The following is a 27,960-nucleotide window of genomic DNA, read 5'->3' as shown; positions in this document are numbered from 1 at the left end:
TCTACAATCACGCCACTCATCGGAAACAAACATTTGCTTCAACTCAAACTGGCATCGAAGCAAAGATTGAAGAGTAATAAAGTTTGTGGCAAAACGTGTGATTGCAGGGCACTGCAACTCCTTGTTTCTAGTGAACCTCCTCATGAAGCTAAGAACAAAAGCTTGGTTATAAATAAACTTGGGGACGCTCCTAGCCATATCAACCGCCTCCTTGATGAAGGAGTTTCCCCATATCCTCAAGTAGCAAATCAATACAATGTGTTGCACACGGAATCCAGAACAATGTGCGATGCCTCTCTATAAGCATCTTGCCGGCAGACACATAATTAGCTGCATTGTTTGTTATTACTTGCAGCACATTCTGCACACCAATCTCCCGAATGAACTCAGCTAACAACTCACATATCATTGTTGCATCTTTGATATGTGTTGATGCATCCACTGATTTAATAAACATGGTACCTTTAGGACAATGTACCAAGAAATTTAGAAGGGTCCTACCCTTCATATCTATCCATCCATCAGACATCACTGTGCATCCAAAAACTTCCCATGTTTTTCTCAACTCTGCCAATCTAGAGTTGATGTCCTGTTTTTCTGTTTGAAGAATTGGCCCCCGCAACTCCTCATATGTAGCACTTTTTTACTCTGGGCCCACAACAGCAATAGCATCACACATTGGCTGCCAAAATGGATTTGTTTTGGTGATGCTGAGAGGTAAGTCGCTCCAGAAAAGACACCTCCCCATGACTCTATTTGCTTCTTGCTTCTCCTTCTTTTTAACAATTGATTTTATGCCAGGTTGTGCTCCATGTCCTATTCGTGGAACAAAAAATGATGACTTCGCACTAGCAGTGGCAACTGATGTTGTGGAGCCCCTCCTACTACCCTCAGCATCAAAATCAGAAGAAGATATCACGAAAGATCTACCTATTATCACCCCAAGAAACTCTCCTAGGTTGTATATCAGAGATGCTCGGGAACATTACAAACTCAACAAAAATGTTGGAAAATGGTGGATGAATGGAAGGAATGATGCATATTCAAGCCAGATAACCACTTCTACTATGCTTAACCCCAGACATGGGTGAACACCCCCAGACTACAAGGCTTTAGACCACCAATTACTCACAGTTTGAGGATAAGGTGATGATGAAGAATACTGACCACACCAGCAGATGCACAGGACCCTGTGATGGCCGGCTGCAACCAGTTAAAAGGTCTGTAAATCTATTTCCTAATGCACAGACAGGATGACAGCTCTCTGGCATCAAAATAACAGAAACCTGCATACAAATTCAATGATACATACTAGATCCTAACACAGAGGTGGGATGATAGCCCCTCTAATGCTAAACATCAAAAGCACATGAAAAGTGCAAAACAGGCACAGCCTGGAACAAAGAAGAAGTGGAAAGTGAGCAATTAACAGCGAAAGAAGTTTGCATTAGCTGAAAATGAAGACCAGATGCTGCACGTATCACAGTAGTTACAGTCTCCAAAAGTTGAACTTTTACATCAAAATAACATTCATCAACCCTCAATACATCTCGTTTCTGGGTATATATGGAGTTTGCTTACAAAATTGTTCTGTTGTTTTATGCGTGGAGGGGTCATAATGGACCACCAACCACATTTACAATCAGATATGGGTCTCTGATACAATCTGTTGTTTCAATAAATTCATTTGACATTCTCTGTTGCTTTGTTGTCCTCCCTGAGCAGGTGGAGTATTGTTTGAATAAATTTCAATAACTGCTATAGGCATTGAACTACTCGAGGATCGTCCTTTCTTTCTCAGCCATGCTGCTCTTTGAATGCAGTTGCTGAGGATTTAATGCGCAGAGTGCTGGATCATGGCTCCCTTCCTCCTTCGGGTGCACAGAACAAGCCAGAAACACGAAAACCGCATGGAGAATGAACGAGGGCCCGGGAATGAATGCTAGTCGTTGGATGGAACTGGTGGACGGCTGAGATCTCATGGCGGGAGGCGATGGGAAGACGTGGGGCGGAGCAACTATGAACTGTCGGATCACATATACGGACGGCCGAGATCATTTGACAGTGAGTATCGGGAGGACATGTGGACGGACAAACAAGGGCCATCGGGTCGTGGGCAGGCAGATTCGACGGCTGACGGACAGCTAACAAGCATGGGCGATAGCGCGCAGGAATCGTACAGGACAGAGGTAAGCGGTTTCCCCGCATCACTTATCGGAGGTGGGCAGTATTCGTACGTGACCGCGCGATCGAGTACAACGACGACACGTGGTAGATGTGATGGGCGCGAAACCATTCTCCCCACAGGTTATTGCATGCGCGGCTTGCGGGATGAGGATCAGCGAATGTTGTCGAATGATATGGCAGGCACGATCGGACGGCGGGGGGGGTCTAACATATATGTTTATTGGTTGATGTGACAAGGGAGGGCCTCGGCGGTAACGCTTTTTGTATGCGCGCGGCTATATGACCATGGTTTCATAGGTTTAGCTTTGCGCCCGGGACCCGAGGGAAAAAAGGTTTATATGGGATTTATAAAGGATTAGAGGAAAACAACAATAATGGGGTTAAGGGAAAATAAGGAGAACAGAAGGGGAGGAGGAAACGGAGGTAGAGGGAGTTATAAGGGTATAAAGCAAATGAAGGGGGAAGGATCAAATGAATTGTTGCAAGCTCCCTTTTTGCAAAACACAAACGGTCACAGTGCCTTTGACCCAGCAAAAACCAAATTAGTGTAGCAGCGCTGACACTGGCTCCTTCTGGGGATGAAATCCTCCCTGTGAGGTCTCAAGAACCTGTAGATCAATGCCTTCCTGATGAAAACAAATTAGCAAAATTCCTAGTGTTCCATTGGGCATGGACTCTGACTAAAACTGATAAAACCAAATATTTACAACCTTTAAGGCCAAAAGACCTTATATCACATAAATTTTCAGAAAACGCCCGTTAACTGGGCCGTCAAAAACTGCTTCTCCTCCCATACTTTTCAATATGAAGGTGTTGTTCCCTTGAATCTGAGAAATGATGAAAGGCCCTGTCCAGAAAGCATCAAATTTCCCATGGTTGCCTTTATTTTCCTTTAGTGCGTCCCATTTCAAAACCAAGTCTCCAACCTGAAAATTATATGTTTTTGTCTTCCTGTCAAAAGCATCCTTGATCTTTTTCTGATGTGTTGCAGCCTTTTCAACCAGTTGTTCTCTAATCTGATGTACCTCTGCTAAGTCAGTCATCCTCTTTGCCATGTATTCTTCTTCATCCTGGTCTTCTTGAAGGAATTTTTCCACAAGGAGAGTTAATTGAATTGGGAATACAGCTTCAGTGCCATATACCAGCCTAAATGGAGAATTGCCTGTGGATTTCTTAATTGTTACTCTGTCAGCCCACAGTGCATACTTGAGCTTAGAATCCCAATCCTTTTTATTGTCCTCCAATAGCTTCTTAATTATCTTGATCAAACTTTTATTAGAGGATTTTGCCAGACCATTCCCTTGAGGATAATATGAAGTGGAGTGAACCAGTTTAATGCCCATTGAATTGCACATATCCACCAATTCTTTTGCCCTGAAGGCTGTTGCATTATCTGTGACTAATTTATGTTGAAAACCAAACCTGCTAAAGATATTTTCAATTAAAAACTTCACGACCACATTGTGATCAGCCTTCCTGGTAGGGACTGCTTCGATCCACTTAGTGAAATAATCAGTGGCTACTAATATCCATCTGTGCTGGCCACTGGAATGTGGATTGATTTATCCAATAAAATCCAAACCCCACTACTGAAAAGGTCCTTTTGCCTGTATTGATTTTAGGGGCAGGGACTTCAACTGTTGTTTACCTTCAAATCTTTGGCACCTGTCACAAGATTTAACAAAAGCGAATACATCAGAAAATAAAGTGGGCCAATAGTACCCAGCTCTGAGAATTTTATGGGCAATAGTCTTCCAATAATGGTGCCCTCCACACATGCTGGAATGAAACTGCTGCATAACTTCTATTGACTGTTCTTTGTCCAGACACCTCAAAAGCACTCCAGATGGATCCCTCCAGTAGAGCAGATTTTCATAGATACAATATTTTGTTTCCCTAAGCTTTATAGTTCTAGCTTGACTTTGAGTAAAACCTGAAGGGATTTCTAGCTTCAACAAGAAATTAATTATTGCAGAATACCAATCACAAGAAGCTAGATTCTCAGCCACTGACTGCTTTATGTCTGGTTCAGCTGCTTCCTCTTCTTCATCTGTCTGACCACTTTCTGCAATTGTGCACAGGGAATCAATATCCAATGATCTGCAATTTTCCTCAGCTAACAATCTCATAAGACCCTAACCTCTGACCAGCTTGGTGGGCTTCAATTCTATATTAAACTCAATTAGCTTTGCAATCCATTTTGCCCTTCTTCCATCAACATCAGGTTGTGTCAAGACATCTTTAATTGCAGCAGAGGGTACATATGCAATTATCTTGGAATGCAGAATGTAAACTCTGAAAGCTTTCAAGGATTTGATAAGAGCATATGCTTGCTTTTCAATGATATCATACCTCAGTTCAGCATCCCTTAAGTTTTTGCTGAAAAATGCCACAGGATGCTCTGAACTTTCTTCATCTGCTTGCAATAAAACTGCTGAAATGATGTCTTCAAAGGTAAATGAAAATATATAGAACTCCTTGCTGTAATCTGGACTTATTAATGTGGGAGCCTCCATAATGGCTTTTTTAAGAGACTCAAATGATTTTCTTGCTGTATCATTCCATCTAACCTCTGACCCTTTCTTCAACATGGAGGTAACATGCTTCACCAGTTCTGCAAAATTTGGTGTAAACCTCCTAACAAAATTAATTTTGCCCGGAAAGGACTGAATATCCTTCTTTGATCTTGGGACAGACAAGGTCTGTATTGCCTTTACTCTTTCTGGGTCAATTCGGACACTTGCAACAGAAACAACGTGTCCTAACAGCGTGCCCTCTTCTAAAGCAAATTGTGATTTTTTAGGATTGACTGAAATTCCAAACCTTCTGCACTTCAGAAACACTTTTTTCAAATGCTACAAATGGTTTTGATGGTTGTTGGAGTATACTGTTATATCATCAAGGTAGATAAGAACAAATCTATCATTCTCTCCCACAAATGCTATATCCATAGCTCTTTGAAAGGTAGCTCCAGCATTCATCAACCCAAAAGGCATCTTGGCATACATAAAAGTGCCCCAAGGAGTGGTGAATGCAGTCTTCTCTTGATCATCTGGATGCACAGCAATCTAATTAAACCCTAAAAATCCATCCAGAAAAAACATTACTTTGGCCCCTGAGACCTTCTGTAACAAATGCTCCATCTTCGATAGGGGATAATTGTCTTTCTTTGAGCACTTGTCCAAGTTTCTGAAATCAACACACAGTCTGATTTCTCCACTTTTCTTCCTCATCACTACTAGATTGGCTACCCATTTGGAATATCTAAGAGGAACTATAATCTTGGTGGCCAGCAATTTTTTAATTTCTTTTTCAATCAGAGGAAGAAGCATCGGATTTATTGGTCTCAGCTTCTGTTTGAAAGGTATGGTATCTTTCTCTAAAGGGATTTTATGCTGAATTTTCTTCTTATCATACGTTTTCAGATCACTATATTCCCAGGCAAAGACATCAGCAAATTGTTTCATTAATTTGCAGTATTCAGAACTTTGGTCAGCAGACAGATGGGTGGACAAATTTATGTATCTAGGCTGACCTGGACTTCCTATATCATGCTTATAGACTGTAGATTGATCTTTTTTTTGGGCAGCCTTGTAAGGCACATCATTCTGGTCAAACAGTCTTTCTAGAGGAATTAAACCCTTAGGAATATAATTACTAGGAAGCTGGACAATGCTATTTTTACCAAATCTATTCATAAGCTGGGACTGGGAGTTTTCTTCCAAGGCTTCATTTTCTTGATCAATTTGCATTTCAGAAAACTCATCAATGACTTGTAGAAACCTATTTATCTCATCATCATCATCAAAAACCTTCCAATGCTGGACATTATCAGGCAAGGATGGTTTGTACTTCATTTGGACTTCATAAACTAGTCTGGGAGGAATGGGAAGAATAAACAGACTAACAAAAACAAGGGAATAAGCAAGCTGATTTTTGGCTCTAGGGATATATGAAATACAAAAATTTTCAAAGGAATCTGAGTCTCCATACCTCATCTCTGTATGCTTTCAGCCTTGGGTGCTTTGCCTGAAATGTTTTATTTACTTGTTGAATGATCAAATCAGCATCTCCAAACACTTTTATATTCCTGATTCCTTTGTATTTTGCTGCATTAAGGCCCAATAGCAGAGCTTCATATTCTGCTATATTGTTTGTGACTTGAAAAGCCAGTTTAAAAGACAGTTGTGTGCTTTCTTTCTCTGGAGATACTAGCACCACCCCTGCTCCTGCAGTCTCCCTGGAACATGCTCCATCAAAGAACATCTCCCAAACCTGATTTCCTTGCTCTTTCTCAGCCTGAACAATTGGTTTCTTGAGATGCAATGAGGCCTTCTGGGTTCTTCTATTTGGAGAATACATGCTCCAAAATCAGTGTCCACAGCATATATGGGATGATTAGTAGAATTCTTCTCATCACTGATGATGTATGCCAGTTGTGCTTCTCTGTACAATCTCTTGCTTTCTCCTCCAAAAACTGGGACTGTTGCATAAGATAGATCATTCTGTAATGTCCCACCTAGTCTCTTAATCCATCCTCTGGACAGTAGCATGCCAAACTTAGGAGGGACATCTGCTACCATGATATCCATCATCATACTCTTCATGGGCAGCTGAGTTAAGGTTATGGCTAGGTCTTTGATTAATCATAGCACTTCATTTTCCTTGAATCAAAAGACAATAAATCATGATAGGGTCTGGTGATATCAAGGCCTAACTCTTCCATGACAGCTTTAGGCATTAAATTGTGGTTGGCCCCTGTGTCTAGCAAGCAATTGTGGAGGACTTTGTCATGAATGGTCAAGGAGACATAAAAAGATGGAGAATTATTATCAGCAGGTTCAATCATGGGGCTAAGCACAATGGCAGGCTTGTCATCTTGCAAATTGACAGAGTCAGTGGAGGTTTGTGTGATTTCCAGCTCAAGGGCCTCAAGGATAGGCTTTCTAAATACTTCACTCTTTACCAACTCTACCAGAGGCATAGATATTTTTAATTTCTGGACTTCTGACTCAAAGCTGAAAAAAGAAGATAACTTATCAGAACCTTTTACCTCTTGAACTGGAGCTTTGAAAATGATTAGATCAGCTGCTGGTCTTCTCTGTCTGATATTCTGTGACTCTGTTTGGACAACAGCTCTTTGGGGAGGATTCTCGTTGACATTTCTTGCATTGGACTTCAGGTTATATCTTCGTTGCTCCTCAGTTTGTAGGACAGCTTCTTTGTCCCATTCTTGACTGTCTTGTTCCTCTAGCAATGATTCTTCATAAGCGGCCAAAGTCAAGAATGCAGCGCTGCCTTTATCTTCCATGCAGTGAATTTCATCCTCATCTTCAAACTGTTCCTCCTCCATGACTACATTTTGGAAAGGAGCTTTAACTTTCTGTTCTTCTTTTGATTCTTCTCCCCTCTGAATTATTTGTAACTGCTCATTTGCTCTTCTGAATGGAGTGGGATTTCTTGGAGCAAATGTATTCTGCTGCCTTGTTTTTCCTTAATTCTGCTCAACCTTCAGCTTAGATATTTCAACAGCCAATGACTCTATCATCTTAATCATTTTGTCTAATTTAGGCTTTGAAGATGATGTAGAGGAGGTAGAAGCCTGGCCTCTCTGCCTCCTTATGTCAGCTTGACTTTTTAGCTTTTCTGCAGCCATGATATTAGACTCTACTTCTACGGCTGCATCCTGCATGTCTGCCAGCGTAGCACATCTTCTTTCTCTCAACAATAGGCAGAACTCAGAGTCAAAAGCATTAGCATAAGTGAGTTTGGCAGAGGTGGGGGTAGGCTTTACTTCAGCTAGTATCTTACTATACATACAATTGAATCTTTTATTAAAATCAGACAATGATTCCCCATTTTCCCTCTTCAGGTTACCAAACTCAGTATGGTAATACAGCAAGTCCTTTTTATCTCCCCAGTGCTTCAAAAATGCATCATCTAAAACTTCAATATCTGTTATAGACCTCTAGGGTAATTCTCTGAACCACTTCCTAGCTTCTCCATCAAGGCTCTGGACAAAAACTCTCATCCACACATCATTTTCACTTATATCTAAATTATCAGCATAACTGTAAAAAGCTTCAAGGTGTTCTTCTGCTGTAACTCCTTCTGTGCTAGTGAACTTGGGCATATATTTTTGATATTCTCCTACAAGCATGGGATTCAAAGGAATAGGAAAGACCAAAGGTCCATATCTAGCAGCAACAATTCTTTCTATCTTAGTGGGTGCTTGCTGGCCTGCCATGACTGGGGTATGTGGAAGAACACTGGCAAATTGAATGGTAGGAAGTAATGTGATAGATGGCAGAGTCAAAGGGATGTTTCGGACTGTATGGGAAGCTTTCTTTGCACTGAGATTCAAAGGGGAACTAACTAAACAAGGAGTTGTATGAATCTCTGCAAGTGTTTGTTCACTAGCAAGGCTAGGCTCTAAGTCTTCAAATTGTGTATTCTCAACTAAAAACTCCTCATGCAGAGACAAATAAGATTTCTTAGGCTCACCTGATCCTGATGCTCCTTTCTGTAATGCTTTCTTCAATTTGACAGTCTTCTCAGGGTCAGACACTGGTTCAACTGGTGATTTCTGAGGATTTCTTCGAGTATGTCTCACAAACTGAGCCAGAACTTCAATGTGGAGTCGCCAAAGGTTGGTCTTCCCCCAGTGGAGTCGCCAGATAGATGATTACAACCAGAAATATGCTCAGACCTTGTCTATCATCAAAATCTAGAACTGTGTCATTCTCCCAGGGAAGTTGAGCTTCAATCTCCTCTCCCCAGCAACGGCGCCAATTAATGTTATCACCCCAAGAAACTCTCCTAGGTTGTATATCAGAGATGCTCGGTAACATTACAAACTCAACAAAAATGTTGGAAAATGATGGATGAATGGAAGGAATGATGCATATTCAAGCCAGATAACCACTTCTACTATGCTTAACCCCAGACATGGGTGAATACCCCCAGACTACAAGGCTTTAGACCACCAATTACTCACAGTTTGAGGATAAGGTGATGATGAAGAATACTAACCACACCAGCAGATGCACAGGACCCTGTGATGGTCGGCTGCAACCAGTTAAAAGGTTTGTAAATCTATTTCCTAATGCACAGACAGGATGACAGCTCTCTGGCATCAAAATAACAGAAATCTGCATACAAATTCAATGATACATACTAGATTCTAACACAGAGGTGGGATGACAGCCCCTCTAATGCTAAACATCAAGAGCACATGAAAAATGCAAAACAGGCAAAGCTTGGAACAAATAAGTGGAAAGTGAGCAATTAACAGCAAAAGAAGCTTGCATTAGCTGAAAATGAAGACCAGATGCTGCAAGTATCACAGTAGTTACAGTCTCCAGAAGTTGAACTTTTACATCAAAATAACATTCATCAACCCTCGATACATCTCATTTCTGGGTATATATGGAGTTCGCTTACAAAATTGCTTTGTTTTTCTATGCGTGGAGGGGTCATAATGGACCACCAACCACATTTACAATCAGATATGGGTCTCTGATACAATCTGTTGTTTCAATAAATTCATTTGACATTCTCTGCTGCTTTGTTGTCCTTCCTGAGCAGGTGGAGTATTGTTTGAATAAATTTCAATAATTGTTATAAGCATTGAACTACTCGAGGATCGTCCTTTCTTTCTCATCGATGCTGCTCTTTGAATGCGGTTGTTAAGGATTTAATGCGCAGAGTGTTGGATCATGGCCCCCTTCCTCCTTCGGGTGCACAAGACAGGCCAAAAACACGAAAACTGCATGGAGAATGAACGAGGGCCCAAGAATGAATGCTAGCCGTTGGATGGAACTGGTGGACGGCTGAGATCTCATGGCAGGAGGCGATGGGAAGACGCGGGGCGGAGCAACTATGAACTGTCGAATCACATATACGGACGACCGAGATCATTTGACAGGGAGTATCGGGAGGACACGTGGACGGACAAACGAGGGCCGTCAGATCGTGGGCGGGCAAATCCGACCACTGACGGGCGGCTAACAAGTGCGGGTGATAGCGCGCGAGAATCGTACAAGACAGCAGTAAGAGGTTTTCCCGCACCGCATATCGGAGGCGGGCGGTATTCGTACGCGACCGCGCAATCAAATACAACAGCGACACGTGGTAGATGTGATGGGCACGAAACTGTTCTCCCCGCGGGTTATCGCGTGCGCGGCTTGCGGGACGAGGATCAGCGAATGCCATCGGATCATATGGCAGGCACGATTGGACGGCGGGGGGGTCTAACATATATGTTTATTGGTTGATGTGACAGGGGAGGGCCTCGGCAGTAACGCTTTTTGTATGCGCGCGGCTATATGACCATGGTTTCATAGGTTTAGCTTTGTGCTCGAGACCAGAGGGAAAAAGGGTTTATATGGGATTTATAAAGGATTAGAGGAAAATAGCAATAATGGGGTTAAGGGAAAATAAGGAGAACGGAAGGGGAGGAGGAAACGGAGGTAGCGGGAGTTATAAGGGTATAAAGCAAATGAAGGGGGAAGGATCAAATGAACTGCTGCAAGCTTTTTGCAAAAAACACATGGTCACAGTGCCTTTGACCAGGCAAAAACCATATTAGTGTAGCAGAGCTAACACTACCTACATGTTCAACCTTGTTTCTGTTGATTTGGGGTAGCATCGGATGTACTTCAGCCACGAAATTTGGTGGAGAGGTTGGGGCACATGAGATCTCCAACACCCAGAAAGGGTTTGGGCAGATTCTAAACACATCAAGAGATATTAGTTTAATTAATATTTTTAATGGAGTCCCTAAGTCTAAACTTAGGGAAAATAAAATATTAATGTGTATTAATATGAATCTGTGTTAGAATGGTCCGAAAGACATGGATCAAGCCAGATCTAATCTTAGTCGTTGAGTAGGGACTTAATCTCGGCCGTTGATATGTCAACAGGAAAAGTATAAAAGGAGGCTTGAGGGTCACTTGGAGGATACACCAGAGTGACCAGTCATTCTATTCTCTAGAGTGGGGTTTGCTAAGAGAGATAGAATCAGTGATCGGGAGAGCCGCTGAGGGGCATTGAGTACAGAGAAACTGAGAAGACAGAAATTGTGTCGGGAGAGCAGTGCAACAGCCAAAGAGAGTGGCGCAAAGCCAGCAAGGGCTCACGCAAGGCCACGCAGAGGCAACGAAGTGTTGCGCAAAGCACCAGAGAAGCCAACGTGTCTGACGCAGAGGCCCAGAAAGCTGACGCAAGGCCTCCTAGGGCTAATGCAGGCCAAGAAAGGCTGACGCAGGGCCAGCGTGAGACAGAGAAGGGCTAACACAGGGCCAGCGTGAGACAGAGAGGGGCTGACGCAGTCCAGATTGGGTAGACGCTGGGGTTGCATATCAGTTTTGTGCTGAGGAGCTGCCGGAAGGATTTTCGGGGTTTCAGCCAGGAGATTTCTCTCAAATTGTGAGGTATAGCTACTAAGGAAAATCTCTATTGGAAAGGCCAGTTTCGGCACCCAGATTGTACTCTGATATTGCTTAATAAGAAAACCCTCAGATAGTTGCACCAGTTTTCCTGCATTGGGTTTTTCCGGGGACATTGGTCCAAAAACAATGGTGTCATGTGGTGTGTTTGTTCTTGTTTCTTTTAGTTGTTGATCTGTAATATGTTGAGCATGCACCGGTGTTTATTTTCAGTATTTACTTTGTAAATAACTTGTTAAAGAAAAATAACTAGGTAGGAATAAATAAAAAAAAGTGCATGAAGGGTGTCTAAACTAAGGAAAATTAGAAACTTCAACATGGTATCAGAGCGTGATTGCAGATCAAAGTAGGACTAAAAGACATCAGCCAAGCGGAGCAATAGCAGCAAAAAACAATTGTCCTGAGGTGACAAAAGTTGTTTCTAGCAGAGCAGCAACAAGGAAGGGTGACACAGTGCCTACGTCATCAAGGGTGTGCCGAGAAGAGGTAGTACAAAGACTAAGTAAGGAAAAAGAAGCCTCACGCAGAGCAACGCAGTAGCTAGGAGGGCTAACACAGTTGGCTGAGGAGGTCAGGTTACTGGTGCCGGGATTGCGCAGAGCCTAGCAGCTCTGACCTTCAGGTTGTTGGGGTTTATAAGGCTGCGAGAATATTGCAAAGTGGAGCTGGTGAGGTATTGTAGTCAGAACAGTACCTGACAGAGTAAGGCCAGAGGAGTTGTTACCAAGGGTTTCTAGCCGAGGAACCTGGATCAGCAATGCAGTTGCACAAGACGATCACAGTAGGGGGCATCTCGACAAGCGGTAGAAGGATTTCCAGGAGGGAAATTAGGACTCAGAGGGAGTCCAGAAGAGAACTTCCAGACGAGAAGTAGAGACTCAGAGGAGTCGAACAGAGAACTTCTAGGAGGGAAGTACAGGGGCGTCATGGCACTACACGGGGTAAGATACTAGGATAGACTAGACAGAGAGCATCGAACTTTGCAGTCTAGAAGGCTAGAATCTTATCAGTGCTTGACAGGAATCGTGTCAAGAACTTCGCCTTGAAGGTTATAGCTATCACAGTCGAACCTAATGATAACAACAAGTACGAAGAGCCGATGGTAAGGGCCAAGTGCATTATCCTTGACGGGGTCAAGGATCATGTGGTACCACATATAGCCGAGAAGGAAACGAGAGTTGAGATGTGGGAGGCTCTCAAGAACCTGTACCAGCATACTTTTGTGTAAAGAAAAATGTTGTTTGAGAACCAGATGAGTTCGTATCAGATGAAGAAGGGTCAATCGATTGACACCTTCCTCGGAGGACTGAATGAGATCCGAGACCAGTTGACTACTATAAGAGCGACATCGGATCAGGAGCTTATGGTGAGGACAGCCCTGAATGTTGTCTCAGAAGATTGGGAAGTGTTTGTCCAGAGTATCTTGGGCAAAGGGACTCTCCCACCTTGGGAGGAGATGCGGGCAGCTCTTCACCAAGAAGAGATCAGATGGCAGTCAAAGACAAGTAGCAGCAACAAAGGGATCAAGATCAAGCAAGAGGAGGAGGATGTGGCCCTAGCATTTGAGGGAAAGCAGGAGAAGCGGAAGAAGAAAGATCTCTCCAAAATCAAGTGCTTCCACTGTGGGGAGATGGGTCATTATGCGACCTAGTGCCCAAGGAAGAATAGCAAAGGAGAGTCTTCCGCGACTAAGGCAGAGCCAGCACGGGAAGAGAAGGAAGTTTTGACAGATGATGACTATGCCATTAGTGCATATGAACCACTTGAGCAAAAGTGGGGAGACATCGAGCTGTAGTTAGGCAGACTACAGGCGATGAGGGGCAGGATCCTTGAGGTACCCAGCCTCTTGGATTAGACCTTGATATGGAAGCCCCGACGACGAGTAGGATTGGCGGACTGGGTAGAGAGGATGTGGATTGAGTGACAGACATAGCTATAGTGCAGGAGTCCCGAGACAACACAGAGCTAGCAGGTTGCAGCAGTGCGAGAGGCACATGAGTGTTGCACCAATGTAGGAAGGCACAGAGAGGTGTGCAATGGTGCGAGATGCAGGGAGTTGTTGCAGCAGCGCAGAGGTCAGAGAGGGAGCACTTGTCAGCGACAAAGGGAGCTTTAGCATCAGTGGGTGTCTCTAGCCCAATAGGGAGGTCAGTTGGGAGATCAGTTACTTACTTCTCAGTAACTGAGTTGCAGTGCAGCAGTGGGCAGCACGATGCAACATGATGAAAGGAGGTGCATTGTTGGGAGAAAGGACCAGCAGCAGCACAGATGCAGAGGGAGTTGCAGTGTGGATGCAGTGCTGGGAGGAAGGACCTGTTAGAGTCGGTCTAGTAGCCCTCCATCAGCGATCAAAGCTCTTTGCATTTGCATAAGTAGGTGTCTCAACAGTGTCTTGCATTCCATTAGGCATGCCATAACCCTGATGGAGGAGTTGCTGTCTTTATTCCCCTCTTGGCACTGCTGGATCAAGTTGTTTCAGTCATTAAACTTTTTCAAGGTTATTTGTCTTGTCTTGAGGTAAAAATTTCTAGGTCTAGGGTTTAGGTCAAATTTATCTTCAAGGTCACGTCTCTGAAGGTCAATAAGTGCCCAGCAAGCCAGAGGGATGATTTTCAAAGTATTTCTTCGAAAGATTCTATCTTGTGCAGCTAATTTTCACCTTGGATTTAAAAACCTTGTTTTTAAAGCCAAGGTCATTTCACAAACTTTTGTAAAACTTGCAAAAATTCAAAATGATTCAAAGGACAGCATACAACCCTGACTCCCTTGCCAAGACCCCTCAGAAGCTATCCCTGCAAAAAAATTATCAAGGAAAACATCAAATCAATCAATTTCAGGACAAAAGGAAACCAAAAAGACAACAGCATTCAAAGTTTAAAAAGTGTCATGGAAAAACATTAGAAAGTGGGTTGTGACATGAAATTTATTCAAAGCAAGGCTATAAAGGCTCTATTTCCCTCCATCAAGCTCCATTGTGCATCCAAGTGATAGAGAAATCAGTTGCAAGAGCGTTTGAGTGAATTCGGTGAGTTTGGGAGGCGCGCGACCCGTCAGGCGAGCGCGACCCGTCAGGCCACCTCCGCCAGTGTTAATTCTCAACGGGCGTGACCCGTCAAGCGTGCGCGACCTGTTGGGTGAGGCGCGCGACCTATCAGCGTTCCCTCTACACAAAACCGCCAGCAAGCTGCCGAGGAACCACAAGTTACTAAATTTTGCAAGGTAGGCCCTCAATCATGAAAAATTATTGCTTGCTACAGTTCAAGAAGATCATGATTGTATTTTTAAAGGTCTTCATTTGCAAGTAAAAGTCTCCATTGTGCTTTTGGGCTTGAAGTTGTCAAAATTGCTAGGGTTTATTATGCTGTTTTGAGGTATCCCTTTTCTTTCCTATTGTCCACCTCCCATTACATATTCCTTATCATTTTATTTAAACTTCCCTTCCAAATTTGCTAAGAGCCTAAAACCCTATCCCTCTCCCCAAGAAATCAAAAAATTAAAATCCTAACCCTACCTCCCATAACATCCTTGTAAGTAAAACTGTATAATGATGTATATGCAATGATTTTTCCCCTAAAACTCCCTGTTTCATTATTATTCCCAATTTCCCTTTAAAGTATCCCTTCCCTAACATTTCCCTTGTGCTTCTTGTCCCCTTAAAACAACATTTTAATCAGCAGTTTTCAAAGCAGAAACAGCAGTACATTTCAGCCACTTTGCTCCTAAAACAATGTCAGAAACCGAAACCAATTATGAGCAAAGTGATGACCATGAGTCAGCTTCTGAGTTTGAGGTACAGAGGAGACCTCACAAAGGTGGAAAGAGCGGTCATCATAGGAGAGAGGAGCCCACCTCTTTGACTGATTTGCAGGCTTGTCCAATTGCAGTCTCATGTTTCCGTTATATGTCTTGTTATGAGTTTTGCGAGAGGATCTCTCAGATTCAGCATCACAGGGAGTTGACTCGCTTGTTTGTTTTGCATTTGCATGATGGGCATGTGAACCTTGCAGGGGTGGATTTTACATTGACACCTGAGATGATTGCTGAAGCAACAGGGATACCAAATGTTGGAGAAGTGTGGAACAAGCGCAAAATATTGGACAATGTTCAGTTTGAGCCTTACATTAAACCTGCATTCATGAGACAAGTGACGGGTGTATTTCCTTTCAGATTTTTGAGGAATGAGTATGCTCCATTGATGAGACTTATCATGCGCTATTTCACCTGTGAGGGCAGATTTTCACTTGTGTATTCATACCATATTCGCTTATTGATGCATTTCACACAGGTACGGATGATGAACATCCCGGTTTTCTTGTGCCAGAATATTGAGAGGATGGTGCCTTTGATGCAGAGGAAGAGCCCAGCACAACAATATAGGAGCCTCTATCATTATGGTTTGATTCAGCTTGTGGTCATACATCAGTTGGCACAGCAGGGCATCCCATGGGAAGAGTTTATCTCTCATGAGTTTTTCACAGCACCACTACCACATCCTGAGATTGTTTATGAGGAGGGAGGACCATCACAGCAGCATGATATCCATGAGACTAGACATGTCAGCTCTCCTCCATTGGTCACTTATCAGAGAGGCCACAGGGCCCTATTTGCAGCAGCCAGGCGAGTATTTTCTCCACACCAGGTGGAAGGGGTCTCGCCTTCTTCATCAGCACCACGAATGTTATCTCCACATCAGGTAGAAGGGGCCTCGTCTCTGACAGCAGCACAGGTATCAGAGAGGGGCAAACAGCCCAGAATTGATGAGGGGCCATCAGGTGTTCCAAACATAGAGGTGGTAGACCTTGATATTAGTTCTCCTAGCCTAGAGTCAAAGGAGATCATTCAGCACCTAAGAGCTGAAAATGATTCATTGCAGCGAAGATTGGAAGGGGCACAATGGACGATCACCTATTTAGAGCAGCGCAACAAGCAGTTGGAGGATGAGCACAACCTTGATGAGTTGCGGAGGATTCATGAGGACCGCAACTTGGCTCGAAAGAGACTCGGCGATTTGGTACCCGTTGAGCGAGAGGCTATGCTTCTCCGGGTTAATGCTCATTTGGAGAGGTTGCTGGCCAAGGCCAACCAGGATAAGGACTTGCGCAGGAACATGAAAAATCATTATTGGGTGTGGATGCATGTATGCAAGGCGAAAATGAAAGTGTTCCAAAGGAAGTTGGCCAAAGCACAAAAACGAAGGAAAAGGCCCGACCCCCTCCACATCTTGGCTGAGGCTTCTTTGAAGGAGCATGGTACTAGATAACTCAACTCCAGCACAAATTCCAAAAAATTTTGAGTATTTTGGGTCATTTTTTATTTTTTTTGGGCAAAAAACAGGTTTTCCTCCCTGGCGGCGCGCGACCCTTTCGATTGGCAACTCCATTTTGGAAAAACTCAGCATTTCTGGATTTGTCATGAAAAGTTACACTTGCTCAGCCATTACTAAGAAATTTCACCAAGTTTTGGGCCTCCAGAAAGTCAAAAAAACAAGCAAAAAATGACTTTCTGCCACATTTTTGACACACAGGGAGCAGTCTTGGGAGATTGCAATTTTGGAGGGGCAAATGACAACCAAATTCAGAAATTCCACTTGGGTTGGAAAGTAGACATCCAGACCTTTCCAACAAGCCCACTTTTGCCTCATTTGGACACCTGCAAGTGCCTCAAAAGTGCCTCCAAAGGCGCGCGACCCGTCCAGGAAATGCGCGCGACCCATCAGGCAATTTTCACAATTTTTCACTTACAGCTCATGGATTCGCCCAGCTTTTACTAGTTTTGACTTTTGATGGGATTTTTCACCCTCTTTGATGTAATTTATGTATTTTCATGTTGATATGACACTTATTTACCTTCTCTAGAAGATTCATTCATGAAATAGCATGCATTTAATGAATGAATTGGTTTCCTAGCTTATAGAGGCAAGTTGTTTTGATTGCCTAGTTTTCAGTGCTTAGTTTAGAATTGGTTGAAACAGCTCCTAGAAGGATGAGCTCGACCCCTAGAGGCAAGGAAAGGTGTTAGCTTGCCTATATTATGTATTTTCTTAATCATTTTCAGGGGTTGGAAGGTTGGACTCTTGAGGAAGAAGATCTTATTGTATTATTCACTATATCTCTGCAATTTTTGGCAAAGGAAGACCAGGGTTTTGCAGTCCTTTTTGGGATTCTTGTGGTCACATGTATTGATGGTGTGTTTCTCTTTGTACTTGTAAATGTGTTATGTGAATCATTTCCTTACTTTTCCTTCTGCAAATTAGGCAAATGAAGTGTTAAAGTAGAATTCATGACTGTCATGCTCTGCTTTTAAGTTTGCTTAATATCAATGTTTTCAACTATTTAAGGGGAATTCAAGGTTATTGCTTGCTCTCCTTAACTCCTCATCGGTCATTCTCATCCATCCATCTCTATCAAAGGCATCAATATTGTTTCCTACCTCGCCCCAAAGAACCCCCTGCGAAAACTGTGTCCAATCCCCGCACCCGAAATTGCCATTCCCCAATTTTCCACCAAAACTTTAAAAATCCCAAATTTAAACCTCTTGATCAGTTTACTAGCCTAAAATCAGTGTTTTCCTATTGGTCATCTCGCCCATTGAAGATCTTTACTGAGATAGACCGGAGAGAGCCCTCTCCTGCCGGGGGGGGCTAGCTACGAGGCTAAGTGGTTTGATGTTGCCTTGAAGTTTACCTTTCTCAGCCTGAGGTGAAATTTCAAGTGCTAACAGGACCAACAGCAGCACGAATGCAGAGAGAGCTATCGTACAAATGCAGCAGTGGCAGTGGTAGAACCATGGGCAGTAGTACAAGAGGCAGCATTGCAGAGGATGTTGGGCAGGAAGGCCTAGCATCAACATAGGTACCGATGCCAGATGATCAAAGTAATACTCAGTGAGGAGTATTGCTAGAGCACAGTCCTCGCTAAGAGGGAGTGTTGATTTGGGGTAGCATCAGATGTGCTCCAGCCACGAAATTTGGTGGAGAGGTTGGGGCACATGAGGTCTCCAATGCCCAGAAATGGTTTTGGCAGATTCTAAACAAATCAGGAGATATTAAAATAATTAATATTTTTAATGAAGTCACTAAGTCTAAATTTAGGGAAAATAAAATATTAATGTGTATTAATATGAATCTGTGTTAGAATGGTCCAAAAGACATGGATCGAGCCAGAGCTAATCTTAGCCATTGATTAGGGACTTAATCTCGGCCATTGATATGTCAACAGGAAAAGTATAAGAGGAGGCTTGAGGGTCACTTGGAGGATACACCAGAGTGATCAATCATACTATTCTCTAGAGTGGGGTTTGCTAAGGGAGATAGAATTAGTGATCGGGGGAGCAGCTGAGGGGCATTGAGTACAGCGAAACAGAGAAGGCAAAGATTGTGCCGGGAGAGCATCGCAACAGCCAAGGAGAGTGACGCAGAGCCAGCAAGGGCTTACACAGGGCCATGCAGAGGCAGCGAAGTGCTGCGCAAAGCACCAGAGAGGACAATGTGTTTGACGTAGAGGCCCAGAAAGCTGATGCAAGGCCTCCTAGGGCTGACGTAGGCCAAGAAAGGCTGACACAGGGCCGGAGAGGGGCTGACGCAGTCCAGATCGGGCAGACGCTGGGGTTATAGAGCAGTGTTGTGCTGAGGAGCTACCGGAAGGATTTTCCAAGGTTTCAGCCAGGAGATTTCTCTCAAACTGTGAGGTATAGCTACTAAGGAAATTCTCTGTTGGGTAGGCTAGTTCCGACACCCAGATTGTACTCTAATATTGCTTAATAAGAAAACCCTCAGATAGTTGCACCGGTTTTCCCGTATTGGGCTTTTCCGGGGACATTGGTCCAAAAATAATGGTGTCATGTGGTGTGTTTGTTCTTGTTTCTTTTAGTTGCTGATCTGTAATATGTTGAGCATGCACTGGTGTTTATTTTAAATATTTACTTTGTAAATAACTTGTCAAAGAAAAATAACAAGTAGGTAGGAATAAATCAGAAAAAGTGCATGAAGGGTTTCTAAACTAAGGAAAATTAGAAACTTCAACAGTTTCTTTCTACCTCTTCCTTCTTTCTGTCGTTTTCATCAATTGCTTCAAGAGCTTTTTGTATAAGATCTGGACTAGAAACCGTACAAATCCCAACATCATGTCTAGTGTGTCTAGCCAGGTGGTATTTCAATCGCGTAACCCCTCTTGTCATCCTAGTCCCACACAATTTGCATGATAGATATGCCCGATTTGTCCCACCATCAGGTTCCCCATACTCCCAAAATGGGTCCAAGGTTTTTGGCATATTTGAATTTTGTAGTGAGCTAACTCAAACCTAGGGCACCAAAAAAAAAATTGGAATTAATAAGTAATAATCACCTCATTTTACAAAATAAATTTTTTTCTACATTATTTGCAATGTGAATTCAATGAAAAATCATAAATGACAATAGGAGGGTGCCTTTGAAAGTTTAAAAAAAAATGGAGTTTGTTGTCCAAATATCGAGAAAACCCTTACATTTGCTCATGAGCAGGAAAATCATAGCAAATGGAGAAAAAAACAAGCAAAATGTTTGTAGGAAAAGAGACAAGCAAGAATAACCCTAAATCTATTAAAAAAATCATTAACATAGGGGTTTATTAGAACATACCTGTTAATGGAAGAAATGAAGATTGTCTCACTATTCTTCAATCTTTGATCAACAAAATATTCGTTGTTGGTGGCGATAATGGCTATTCAACCCTCGATTCCTCCTTGACAACGGGGACAATGCTCTCCCCTTCCTTCTCCAACAATCAGAAAACAAGAATGAGGAAAAAAAAACGAATTTGGCCTTTTCTAGCCACAACATCGCATTTTTTCACCCACTTGAGGATATATTAGGTCATAGCGCAATATTTTCCCGAAATATCATCGATAGACAAAATATCGCGATATTTCCTTGGCGATATTTTATCTCCCCGAAAATATCGCGATATTTGCGAATATCAGTGTCGGCAATATTGTCTTCACTGATATTTCTTGGTTATTGCTATTCTTGTACAACTTTTGGGCGCATGGCAAAAGATTGTAGGGTACATCACAAAGACAAATATAATGGTCCTCGTCAATGTCCTAAAAGCAATTTTGCAAGAAAAAGTCATGATTACTCATTCATAAACAAGATGGAGTACTTCAATTGCCATAACATTGGATATATGGCACGTGATTGTAACTTGACTTGGGCCCCTACACAAGCTAGAACCATGAAAACCAAGCCAGAAAAACAAGTTACACAAATATGGAGAAAGAAACAAATTGGATCTGAAAGTCTCTTGGACACTCTAGCCAACGACACATGTTGATTTGATGAAGACATCAAAGATGTGATATCCCAAGTGTTGGATGATGAGACTCTGGCAAAAGGGAGACCATGCATATAGTTAGGAGGAGCTTGTGATCATTCTTGCAGAAGCTATCCGTGAAAGGGCACCATGAAACCTTTGATGAGTTATACATGGACAATCTTGAAAGATCATCTCCATTGAAGAACATGATCCTTTACTCACCAGATGGACCATTGTTGAAGATGTCTTCCACTTGATCACAACGATGCAATCTTTCTTGAGCAAAAAAAAGTGCTAGAGGAGTTTATGAAGGCAGGGGGAGTTGGAGGATCATCTACCTCATCCATTTCCATGAAGACATGCAGAGGCTTAGGGGAAGCAAGTACATTAAAGAAGAGCACCATGACAGGGGGAGCAACATATCTATGAAGAACTATCATTGATGAAAAAATACGATGAAGAGAAGCAACTTGCTGGGGGAGTACTTGGGAACCCCATTTGCCATGGATGTCAAAGGGGGAGAGAATGTTGAGAGGGCAAGAATATTGCCATCAATGACAAAGGGGAAGATTGTTAATCAAGGTTGTCATTGATGTCAATATGGCATTGGCCGAGATAGCAAGTACTCTTGAGATGCCTGGTTCCAGATGATGATGAGGTACATGTTGATCAAACTCTTGTTTGATAGAGATGTCATCAATGAAGATGTCAAGCTATTAATATGTCAAGCCACCAATGAAGAAATCGTAAGAAGCCTTGGAACTAACTATGATATTGCCAAGTGTCAATCATGTGCCTTGATTGATGATCTAGACCGTAAGTGCCAATGAAGTATCTAATATACAAGCCCTTGATGACATATGGAGGACTACACTTGATGATGTCACACACTTAATAAATGACCACCATTGATGATGGCACTTGATGAAGGCCGGAGACTATATATGACAATGATTGGAGACATGTCATGAAGGACTTGGAAATCTCCTAATGACAAATTAATAATTGTTGCACTATGACATATCACTGCACTAGTATATAATGATATTGTTGGATATGATGACATGGATGTCCTACATGATGACACTATGATCCTATGATTGATGACTATGATCCAATGATGAAACAATGAAGAAGCCATGCTGTCCCAAACAATAGAGAAGCCATACTGTCCTAATCATCTTCTGCACTAAGCAATTCAAGGGCAGTCACAAAGAAAAATATGTTTTACCATCTTAGAGGCATTCCTCCATAATGATTTATATACCATCTGAAAGAGGATTTTTTCCTATTTCCAATGAGCCCTTACTTGCCCCGAAACTCCCAATAGTTTGTAAGATATTGAATTTTCAAGTTAAAAAATATATTTTTGACATTGAGCCGACGTATGCTCAAGGACACAAGACGGCCTACCTCCTTAGATGTGTCCTTCCATTTTGCTGTGCGTAAACCACTATTTATTAGGGATTCGAGCTCATTCTTTCACCATTATTTTTTGGTCTGAAGTTCATAATTTGGTGGTAGACAGTAAGGAGGACAGTGAGGAGTATTCTTGAAGATAAGGACAGCGAAATATCTGTTTGGGTAAATCTGTGAATGTAATTACAGTGACGTTGGTGCAGTCCTATTAAAAGTGACATTGGTGCAGTCCTATTGCAAGTGACCTTGGTGCAGCAACTAAAGGGTCCAGTCCTATTGAAAGTAGCTTGGATTACAGCTCAGGCATGACGGCACAACTTACTGTAAGAAGGCACAGTTCTGAGCACATTACAGTGACAACATAAGAGGGGGCAGTTAGGACTGTTTGACAGGGCTGAGAGGCTGTTTTATGGACTGTTGTAGGCCGCAGGCCTAACCTCCTTGAACAGGTGGCAACATGGAGTATTTAAGGGCTGGTGTGTGAGCATGCACAGTCATCTGTGGTTCAGAACTCCTATTTACAAGCCCGGTACTGTGTGAAGGCAGCCAACCTATATATAGTTCAGACCCTACACAGCAGCTCGCACTTCAGAGGTAGTATGACAATTGTAGCAGCTCAGAAATACCACTTTGGTAGACATATATGAGGCATTGCAGCTCGGATTGTAGCAGCCAAAAGGAGTATCACAGTGGCAGCTCGATGGTATATGAATATAGCAGCTTGGAAGCCTGGATTGCAGAACTAGAAGGCTGTCTTGACATTGTTCAGCTGCTTGTCAAAAGTGCTTACAGCAATCTTGAAGACATTGTAGGCTTGTTGGGGTAGCTGACATTCTTGACTATTGAAGGAGCAGGCCTAAAGCAGAATCTTAAGGGGATTAAAGCAGTATCTTTGGAGCACATTTTGAAGCAGACTTGTGGTGGACAGACCTTTGTGGAAGCTGATCTTGGAGACATTAGTGAAGACCTCATATGCACTGCTCAAGTCATCATGAGGTGACTTTGGAGAAAGTGTTTGGGTGACATGAAGAGTAGTGGAGACACCTTCATAAGAATGTTGTCATTGATGTGATTTGAGGGCAGTGCTGAAGGTGAAGAGATTGGTAGGGCACGTTGCAGAAGATATTGGGAGCCGTGAAGAACTAGTAATCTTATATTGACGAATTGAAGATGTGGATTGGAGCCCTAACGGATAGATGTCCTCAAGAAGACCAGGTTGGTGCCTGTACCAGAGATAGGGTTGGAGCCCTAGAGGTTGGAGCCTCAAGTAACAAGATCGGAGTCTTGGAAGATAGGGCCAGAGCCCTAGAGTCTCTGAGTCCTCAAAAAACCAGGTCGGAGCCTGAACCAGATATAGGGTTGGTGCCTCAAAATTGACAAGATTGGAGCTTTGGAAGTCCAAGTCGGTGCTTGGCAAATATAGGTTGGAGCCTCGAAAAGACAAGGTTGGTGCCTTGGAGGATAGGGTTGGAGCCCTAGAGGATCGGAGTCCTCAAGAACCAGGTCGAAGCCTGAACCAGATATAGGGTTGGAGCCCTTGAGGTTGGTGCCTCAAAATTAACAAGATTGGAGCCTTGGAAGTCCAAGTCGGTGCTTCGAAAATATAGGATGGAGCCTGGGAGATTGAAGATCAGTGTCTTCATCTAGGGTTGGAGCCCCACATATATTGTACTTGATTTATTGTGAGGAAAAAATTAATAAAAGCATTTATTCTTATTGTTCATTTTTTGTTCTAAATATAAGTGATCTAACTAGTAAAAGCAACATTTGAAAAATATATTGATTCACCTCCCCTCTCAGTATTTCCAACACAGGGTTCACAATTAAAATACTACGCAAAGTAAATGCAAAGAAAAATAGTAGCACAAGGATAATCATAGTGACAGTTATTTTTGGACAATCGTCCCTGAAAAAATCCAGTGTGGGAAAACTAATGTTGCAGATGACGGTTTCTTTATTAATCTTCAACAAAATCTCATGTACAAGATGCAACTAGCAGAATAGAAAGTATATCTCTGTGAGAATTTTACAGACAACTTTCTTAGACTCCTTGGCAAGATTCTGATCTGGGAGAGGACCTGTTGCCCCTTCTGTCACTCACTGCGTCAGCTTATACATAGGGGCTGCATGGTCCCAGTGTCTCAGTTTCTGCGTTGTCCCTCTATGTCGAAGTTTTTGCGCCATCTCTTCTCTGCTTTGCTTCTTCTGCTCCCGCCTCTCGACTGTTGTTGATACCCTCTCTCCTATTCAACTGCAACTCTCCCTCTTAATCGATTTTCCTCTTGCCGAATTTCGACCAGTGAGGAAATCGATTTTACTCAGGTAACTAAGTATCTGCCTGGTGTATTTTCCAAATGCCCATCGAAGTCCTTCTTATAATCCTTCAGTTGAGTATTCAATGGTTCAAATTAGATTCTAATCAATGGCTTAGATCATATTGACATGATCCGCATCTTCTTCTAGAAGTTTCACCCACAGTTAGATTAATACCCTTTAATTATTTTAATTTCCTAAGTTTAGACTTAGGCACTCATTAAAAATAATTAACTATTTTAATAAAATTGTCTCTGAGTGGAATTTCCCAAAATGATTTCTAGGTATTGTGGAATACATGTGTCTAAGCCTCCTTGCAAAATTTGAGACTTAGAGCACATCCGATGCTACCCAAAATCAACACCCCCTCTTAGCGAGGAATGTGCTCTAACAATGCAACCTGCCAAAGCATCACCATGTTCTGTAACATCTCACTCTGCGCTATTGATGTCTGACATCACTGCCCACCAGCTACTGCGCAAATGTTGCATCTGTACGGTTGCTATCACTTCAACGAAAAGCCCAGATCTAAGGGTGGAAGGAAGGGCATGTGCTTTGTTTGCGACAAGTTTGGCCACTATGCAAGGGAGTGTCCAAATAGAAGGGACACATCACATGATAATGATCACAATCATTTGAGGGGCAACTTCAACAACAACAATCAAAGGAATGGCAAGTACAATGGCAAAGGAAAAAGGAATGCGGGACATCATGGAAATGGTCAACCCTCTAAGAAAGCAAGGAACTCCAGGTACGAAGAATCAAATGTTGTTTCTGATAAGAAATAGGAGTATTATCTTATATCGGCCCTCTCCACTACCTCTCCTCCGGACACTTTGGGGAATTGGCTTATTGATAGTGGTGCTTCAAGGCACTTCACCGAATACAAGGAAACGCTCTCTAATTTGATAGAAAAGGAAACAAACTTGGAGATTATTCTTGGAGACGATGCCACCTATCCCGTAAAGGGTGTAGGGAATGTTACTCTTCAATTGAATCAGGGTAACACGATTCATTTACAAGAAATTCTTTATGTACCTAATCTCAAGAATAACCTGGTGTCCATTTCTGCAATGGAAGACAAAGGTTACAAGGTAGCATTCATCAATGGAAAGGTACATGTTTAGAAAAGGAATTTTATAGATGCTTTTACTCTTGGGTTCAGGGTTGGCACTTTGTATCGAGTTGGAGGAAGTCCATTGGGGACCATGTCTTCTGACACATCTCTACAATCTGAACTATAGCACCGGAGGTTTGCGCATCTTCATTACCAAGCCCTACCTGATATGAGACAAATGGTGACAGGGATGCTCGAGTTCAAATAAGAGCATGAAGGTATATGTCTGGATGTACCGAGGGAAAACTTACAAGTAATAGCAAGACCACAAATGTGGAACAACCTGAGGGGTTTGAGGTTCATGACTAGGAATCTCATATATGCATGTTGAAGAAAGCTCTTTATGGTTTGAAGCAAGCACCTCGGGCTTGGTATGAGAGGATCGATAGCTATCTGATTGTAGAAAATCCCACTGTAGATCAACAGATTATGCAATATACTAAAACACAATACAAGATCTACTTCTACAACACTTTGCAGAAGCTTAATCAAATTGAGCAATATCAAGAGAACACATATAACTGAGAATGAGAAATCAATCACACATAACACAGAAGAAGTAACCCAGAGAAAGCCTCAGCCTAAAACCCCAATCTCTGTATTATCATACAAGTGGAAATCTTGTGCAAGTTACAAAAAGAATCAGCTCTCAAGCTAACCTGCTCTCTCTGCAATCAAACAATACAGCTCAAAGATTGAATAGACATAGTATATGTCCTCCTCAAGCCCTCCAAACCTTCTATTTCCTTGCGCAATTTTTCTTGGGGTCCAGTGAAGCCACATGTGTGAACTGGCCTCATCACACTCACAAAACCTGAAGAAGTAACTGCGCAATCCTCAAGGAAAGAATTCCTTCTGCATGCAAGGAATATTCACAATGGAATATTCTAGCAACTGATAGTACACTGCCCCTCCATTTGATCTCAACTAGGTCTCTATCTGAACTAACATGCATGAGTTATTTATGAGAGAATATTCAATTATCTGAAGTGCAGTGGTTACATGCATGCATGCATTAACTAACTGAACTCACATTAATTCAACAAACTGTTTAAATTAATCTAACTGGACTTGACTCAGTTAACTGAGCCAACTAATTACAATTCATCCTTATCTCTTTAACTGATGGATAAATTCCTCAATTAATGGAGAAACTGTTGCATGTCCCCACGTAGACTTCATGTTTGATTTTCCTTAACTAATTAACTCATGGTGAGTTAATTAATTATTTTACAAATAGTTGCTAAGATTAAATTCGAATTTTACTTCACTATTTTAGTTTAGGGACTGACTAAAATAGGAAGGTATCCCGAAATGCTATTTATAGCAGTACTAAATTTAGCACTTCTATATTTAGCATTTCTTGTTGCTATTTTCAACACTGGTGAAGCTAGGATTCACTAGGAGTGAAACCGATCCGAATCTTTACTTTAAGGTTGAAGATGATAGATCTCTCATACTGGCACTTTATGTGGATGACCTCTTTCTGACAGGTGCAGACCCTCTCATTTACAAACGTAAGAGGGAGTTGGATTCTGAATTTGGAATGGTGGAGTGCAAGCCTGTGACTACCCCGATGGAGCTTAAATTTAAGAAGTTATGCGGTAGTGTTGCTGGACCTAAATTGGGAAATGCCTCTGAGTTTCATCAACTCATAGTAGCATTGATATTCTTGGTGAACTCTTGTCCAGATATATGTTTTGCAGTTAGCATGTTGAGCGAATATATGGTTGAGCCTCATCACACATTGTATTGGTGCCAAGAATCTTCTGAGATATCTTTGGGGTACAATCACTCATGGACTGATACACACTGCCAAAGATAAGGGACTGCATGGTTATTCTGATGCTAATTGGGCAGATAGTGTGATGGATTGCAAGAGCACTTCTAGGTGTTGTTTCTCTTTGGGTTTTGCTCCAATATCCTGGATGAGCAAGAAGTAGAAGTCAGTTGCTTTGAGCATTGCTGAGGCCAATTACATAGCTGCGAGTTTGGCCTCCTATGAAGTTGTCTGGTTGAGGAAGCTCTTCAGCGAGCTATTTGGACATGTGCTAGATACCACCATGATCCTCTGCGCAACCAGAGTGGGATCCGATTATCAGAGCATCCCGTGTTTCATGATCGCTCCAAGAAAATAGACATTAGGTACCACTTTATCCGGGATATGGTACAGCGAGGAGCAATA

At 42.4% G+C, this 27,960-nt stretch overlaps 1 protein-coding gene across 10 annotated transcripts in view; it reads right to left on the bottom strand.

The window, feature by feature from the left end:
* The window catches only part of LOC149255020 (uncharacterized), a 451,815-nt gene that overhangs the window by 131,902 nt on the left and 291,953 nt on the right, over positions 1-27,960 (bottom strand). The gene's annotated exons all lie outside the window — the stretch shown is intronic.

Source organism: Pinus tabuliformis, chromosome 7 (genome assembly GCF_031772625.1).
Source record: "Pinus tabuliformis cultivar Carrire ecotype Pingquan chromosome 7, CPIR1, whole genome shotgun sequence".
Classification (NCBI taxonomy): domain Eukaryota; kingdom Viridiplantae; phylum Streptophyta; class Pinopsida; order Pinales; family Pinaceae; genus Pinus; species Pinus tabuliformis.
This window is presented reverse-complemented; position numbering and strand designations above follow the sequence as displayed.